Genomic DNA, 6,941 nt, shown 5'->3' on the forward strand with positions numbered 1-6,941 from the left:
TATTACATAATTATAAAATCAGTGCATGAATGATAATAAATTAAATCTCACCTAGACTATTTATTATAAGTTATATTTGATAAAGAGTTAGATTTAGTATGTTATATTTGCCTGAATAGACATATACACACAAATTCTATATAAGAAGAAAAAAATAAAGAAGAAAAATTTAAGCAGTTGTAGAAGAAAAGATATTCCTTAACGGAGACTCTCTTTTTGACTTTCAGATCAAAAGGAATACAATTATCCAAGTGACTTCCCTAAAGAATAAAATTGTGTTGTAATTAATAGGCAAATAATACATATATAACTAGACCTTGATAAAGAAATTAAAGTAGTAAGGTCAAATAGGGCAAAATAAAAGTGATATAAGTAACCAAGTGGTAATTACTAGAAATTAAACTTGCTTCAACAGCAAGATTATAGGATAAAAAAATGGAATTGTAGAATTTTAAAAAAAATTTTCAAATGAAAATCAATGAGATTTTCTTCTAAGCTTCATACATCAAATATTACTGGTTATCAAATTTCATTCCTCACAGCTATGCTAGTCATTTTGAACAAAGGTTGAAAAAAATAAGGGCAGTGAATTTGACTTTAAAACAACATAAGAAAACAGATTTTACTTCTTTCTCCTTAAAAGAATCACATAGAACTGATGATGAAGAATATGAATAATAACAAGCAAAGGACAGTTATATGTCAGTGTTAACTATTGTTAACAGAAGCCCAATGAGCACTTAAGTAATCACTATACTAGAAGAGCAAACTGGCTTTTCATGTCAATGGAGTGATAATATATTTTTATTACTAACTTCTATAATTTTTAAGACTTCTATAATGTAAAGACTGAAATAGTGCTTTAAATTATTTTGTATATGTACAATTTTCTGGATTGGCTGTGTTGGATTTAATTATACTCTTAAAAGGGCTTATGACAATCTAGAATTTTTACTCAACATGATGAAGAAAGAAATCTTATCATTTGCAAGTAAATGGATGGAACTGAAGAACATCATTCTGAGTGAGGTTAGCCAGGCTCAGAAGACCAAAAATCATATGTTCTCCCTCATATGTGGACTTTAGATCTAGGGCAAATGCAGCAATGTGGTTGGACTTGGGTAACATAATAAGGGGAGAGCACATATGGGAGGTATGGGATAGGTAAGAAACACAAAACATGAAAGTGTTTGATGTCCCCACTGCAGTGGAACTAATACAGAGACCTTAAAGTGACAGAGGTCAATATGAGAATGTGATCAGGAACTAGTGAAAAGGTCAGGTAGAGATGAATCAACTTAGGTTGTAACACATTTGTACATGGAAGCGATTCTAGGAATCTCCCTGTATAGCTATCCTTATCTCAACTAGCAAAAATGCTTTGTCATTCTTATTATGCTTATGTCTTCTCTTCAACAAAATTAGAGATAAGGGCAGAACAGGTTCTGCCTGGAAGTGAAGGGGGTGGGGGGAGGTAAAGAGAGGGGGTGGGAGGCAGAGAGGAGAAATGGCCCAAACAATTTATGCACATGTGGATAAATGAATAAAAAAATAGAACTTAAGAACTATAAGGACATACACATAGATTTCACATTTAAGTCTCAGGTGTGTATGTTGACAAGATGGTGTCTCACATTAGAACTGTTAGGATAATCCCTTGTATGACCAGAAAAGCACATTGATTAAATTTAGTCATTAAATTTTCTTAAAATCAAGGTTAGCACTTTTAAACATTTTAAATGGCATGTTATCACATTTGCCTTTGATAAAAAATTAATTTAATAATTAATTACTTTGTAAGAAAATGAATTATTATGGATTTTACATTATTGATTATTATTTAATATGAAATATGGAGTGATAATATTTAATATGCAACATTTTCTACAAATGTATAAAATTCCTACTTGGATTTCCTCTTAAAATATCATCTAGTTTCTACTTAATTTGTTACAGTAATGCAAAGTCCTGAATCATCTTCAGTTTTCTTTTAACTTGTAAATTCATAGAAAGTTTCTTCATGGGCTATGTTATTTTATTTACCTTTTGAGCCAAAATTTATATATAATCTAACACAAATCACAGTGCCTGAAAACATCTACTTTATTATTTGTATGGTCTTCGGTCACAAACTCAGCTGTCAAAAAGCCTCAAGTCTTTCTGATTTTCTTAAATCCTCAATTGTAACTCAGGAAATATAGTCAAATGAATCTTGGTAACCATTCATTTCCTAAAGAAAACATTATATTTTTATTACTTTGATTTTTACTGAGTTTAAACTTATTAAAATCAGAGAAAGCATGAGACATTGATATGTGTTCTAGCTTAACATGTTTAGATTATTTGATGTTTAAGTATTTTGTGGTTTAATATTATTTTTTCAGAACTGATAGCAGAACTTGTTTGAATTTTTTTAATGCTTGTTTTAATTTCAGTATTATTTCAGCCTAAAATATCGTAACTATTTAATTTTGGACAGACTTTTAGATTTATTAACCATTCATTGTAGTGTACACAAATAGAACTTGTTTCTAAGTAACAAATTCTTATTATTGGGAAGAAAGTATTACATCTTGCTGAACACAGACAGAACCAGAAAATGATCTCTGAGCAATGGGATCAGTCACAAGTCTATCACAAATCTCCCATTACAGATGGTAGAAGAAAATTAATGGTCCAGGTTTTCTGGCTTAATAGGTTTCAGTCCCAATCTTCTAGAAAATATGTGTTGCAATCTTATCTACTCTGAATCACCATTGCACTTTAAAAGATTAAATACTATGGGGTCTACAGAATAGTAATTTAGAAATAAAGTATTCTTTTTGCAGGTGGAGCCTGTCAAGTTACTAACATTTAGGTACGCTTTTACAGTTCTCAGAAAAGCTTTCTGGGGAAAATGAAGCCTGTAATTGTGCTAGTCACCTTAAGCCATGCTTTGAATAATCTTCAGAGACATTGCCAACTTTGCTCTAGATCAGATATGATAACTAGGGCTCAGAAATACGCACAATCAAATATGCACTGATAGAGTAAGGAAGACATGTCAAGTCTCTTTTACATAAGAATTATTTTATGAGATGAAATTCAAATATATATATTTAAACTTCTTTTTAATGTTACACCTGCCAATGGACAAGTATGAAACAAAGACTATATATGATAAGTAGATAGATGACAGATGATAGATAGATATATAGATAGATAGATAGAGATAGATAGATAAAGGAAATTATGTCTTAGTGTGACAGTGTGGCCTGAGGAGTAGTTTCATCTTAAAGTCTTTTGCTCCTCTATTTCACCTATTCAATAGATGGTTATTGATTGAAGAGTTTGGAACAAAAAGGATCATAATGCTCTCTGACCAAAATGCAATAATTATGATTTTAATGTGGAAATAGCAGAAAAGTTCCTTATAAATTATAAGCAGACTAAGACAGTATTATTACTTTCATTTTACCATATGGTAGAGTTTATAGCCAGTGAAAAAATGTCATAACATGCACAAGTGATATTAAGATGAAAAAGAGTAAGTGAAATTGTCATTATTCACATTTGATCAAATTAACGCTACAGAATTTTTGAGTTTATCTCAAAATATTTATTAGATCTAGTGGCAAAACCTGGCAATAATGCTTGTTATAAGTTTAAAGTCCACAAAATTCAATTCCAACACAGTGTCAGTAAAAGTTCAATAACATAATTTTTTTTTTTGAAATTCAGAATTTTATTTAGAAACTGTTTAAAGTAGAAAAAAATCCTGTCAGGAAAGACCAGGTGGAAAATGGGTTCCCAATAAAATGGAATTTTAGGGCAACAAAAGTCTAAAAGGCCACAAAAGAGAAATAGCACCACTGTCATTTGAACAATGGCTAGTTACTTGCATTTTTTGGCACTGTTAATCAATGAATCTGGGTTTTCCTCTGAACTCCACACAAAGCATGCACTACACAATAATTTTATCATAAAATACCTGTTTTCTACACACATTTTAGGGCAAGCTACCACCAGAAACAAATCAATACAAACACATTAGGGGCTGAACAATCAGTAGTGGGTAAAATACATTTTGCAGAATTCTGCCAAATAAAGGGACTGACTAGGCTGTGGGCAAAGCAAATGAGGGAGGGTTAAGGAATGAAATCTTTTAAATATTAATAATTAATTCAAACATGGTACTGTATTTTCTGCAAAAAAAGAAAGAAATGAACACTTAGAAACACACTAGTGAATTTTATCTCCAAAGAGATTAGTGCACTGGCAACATATTCGGGTAACAGTGGAGAGCTGTGAACAGCAGATCCAGAAACACCCCAGCCTTGCAGATAGATCCCAAGGTAATGATGGCCTTCACGGATCACTCCCTTTGCAGAAGCCCAGCAAGAGCTTGCAGCCTGATCACCTGCCCGCTGTACTTCAACACTAAGCAGCAAACTTAATTAAGGAGTCAAAAAGGAGCCCCCTGCAGGCAAGGGGAGTAGAGGAGAGAATGTTAAATGTAAACTTAAAAGACAATGGGACACAACTCCCATATGAATCCCAGAGATGTGGGAAATTCCCCAAAAGTAGTTGTTAGATTAAAAAACTGTACCTATCCCATTTCCCAAAAAACACAATACATAGAAATTTCGGGGTTAATTGGAAAAATCATCAGAGGAGCGCTCAGTGAAAACTGAGTTCTTCACCTCAAAACATCTCAAGGCTGAAATGCACCCAGGCAACCACACCACTTGCTTTTAGCAGGGAAGCAACTGGTCAATGACACCAAATGGCTTTACAGATGCATTTTACTTTTTAAACTTTCCTTTTGGGCCAAAGACTAGGCCTGTGAGGATTCAAGCAGTCCTGCAAGGCCTAAGACAGCAAATTCCCAAAGTTCTGGCCCTTCCTTCCCAGACACAATGTCAGACACATAACATCTTCTGTTATGTTACATTTTCTATTTTGAAATATGGAAGCATATTTTAAATACTCTTAAGGCGTTTATTTATTAAAATGTTCTCTGCCAAGATTTCACATTAGCTTGAAATTCAATTCAGTCTTTACATTTCTCAACTGAGGTCACCACCTCAGGGTGTTATTCCAAATACCTTCTCCAGCAATCAGTGTGACCAGCATCCACACAGTGAGACCCATGGTCCGCCTCTTTGTTCCCCAGGTGAACCAACTAGATGTTAATACTGCTCTGCTACAAGGTAAAAGCTCCCTAACTCAAACTTATCAGAAAAGGAGTGAAACTTCTGCAAAGTGCACTTTTAAGAAGAGGTACTTTTTGCTTATGAAAAGAAAACCAGTGAATCCTCTAAGAATAATAAAAGGGAGTATTTTATAGTTAAGCACATGATTTGGAGTGAAGAATTCAGATATTGCTCTGCTGGTCCAAGCTGTTAATACTCTTCCTGCTCCTCCTGCGGGCCCCCTTCATCAGGTATCACAAAGCCTTCATCTGTGGCATAGAGGATGTCTACGATCCTCTGCAATACAGGGTCGTTTTCCCCCTCATTCTCCTAGCAAATCAGTTCAATGTTCCTTAGCTTTCCAAAGTAGAAATCTCTCTCTTTCTCCAAGTCTTCGACAGTAAGTTTCAATACTTTGACCTGCTGCATTAATTCGGCTGCTTCATCATCCCCATTGCCTACACCAGGGTTCTTTCGCACTACCCCAGGGCCAGCCTTAGGAGTTGCAGTAGTTCTCTTTGTCGAAATGGGCCTTGGTGCAGCTGCACTGCTAGAGCCAAGAGGTTTCTTCAGTTTATTCAGAGCTGGAGCAACAAAGGAGGGAGCCACTGCAGTTTCTTGACCTTGTCTGGCAGCTACAGGGTCATAATCTTTTCCATCATAGTTTGTATCAAAAAACTTCTTGAACCACTGTATGAACTCAAAATTGTCCTGAAACTTTCCTTTTACTAATTTCTCCATAGGAATTATTGTGTCAACACCCATTCTCTTAAAACCTGCTTGTAGTATTTTGTTGTTCTGGATATATTCGTGTTATAACTTAGCTTGGAATTTTACTTTCTTCAAGGCAATGGAGCCAGGGACTAGCATGTCCATAAACTGACAATAGGCAGCTCCTGAGCACAACTATTCAATCTTTGTCAGATTCAACTGAAGAGACTCATTGATCCAGGCCAGCATGTCATGTCGACTTAGGTTATCACTGGTGACTGATGTCGAGTATACATTCACTGCCATCTTCGGCTCTCGGTGGAATCGCGTCCACTGCCCGCGCCCAGCTCCGGTTCCGTCTTCGTCTCCAATAACATAAATTTTAAAGTATAATTTCAAAATCATGAAAAGTTAAGGTATCAATTAATAAAAACATATAAGCAGTATGAGGAAAATATTAAAAAACCAACAAAGGTTAAAATAATTCCTATGTAAATTTTATGATAAATTATGCTCATGGTGGACATACTCAATATTTTAAAGACATACATTATGATAGAATTCACAGATTAAATTATTGCAGTTTGAAGTAGTTCTCCAAGTGTTTTATGAGGTCACCAACAGCAACATTTATATGAAAAAGGAAATCAAGATGAAGAATCAAAGTATTCTTGAGTAAGAATCACAGGCTGAAGACCTATCATCAATGGGATATTTGAAATTCCAACTATATGTTATTATAAAATTGTTGATAAGAAGAGTGTGATATGAGGGTAGGGATAAAAACAACGTAAGAGAATTTAGATACTGATAATAATCTTTGACAGTTCAGCCACATTGCCAATGTCTCTGGTGATTGCTATAGAAGGAAACAGGTATGATAAATCCGGTGGTTGAATAATCAATTTTTATGGGAGGAAAAGGAAAAGAGAATGAAATAATTCCTCATGCAAAATACAGACATTAATCCGTGATGGATTAAACATACAAATGAGATTTATAAATTACACAAATTTAGTGATAATAAAATTCTATTTGTTTCCATGTTATTATGCA

General features: G+C 34.1%; 1 pseudogene; it reads right to left on the reverse strand.

Moving 5' to 3' along the window:
• Positions 1–3,710: 3,710 nt before the first annotated feature.
• Positions 3,711–6,246, reverse strand: LOC109675856 (microtubule-associated protein RP/EB family member 1 pseudogene; annotated as a pseudogene).
• Between the last annotated feature and the right edge of the window lie 695 nt (positions 6,247–6,941).

Source organism: Castor canadensis, chromosome 12, assembly GCF_047511655.1.
Source record: "Castor canadensis chromosome 12, mCasCan1.hap1v2, whole genome shotgun sequence".
NCBI lineage: Eukaryota > Metazoa > Chordata > Mammalia > Rodentia > Castoridae > Castor > Castor canadensis.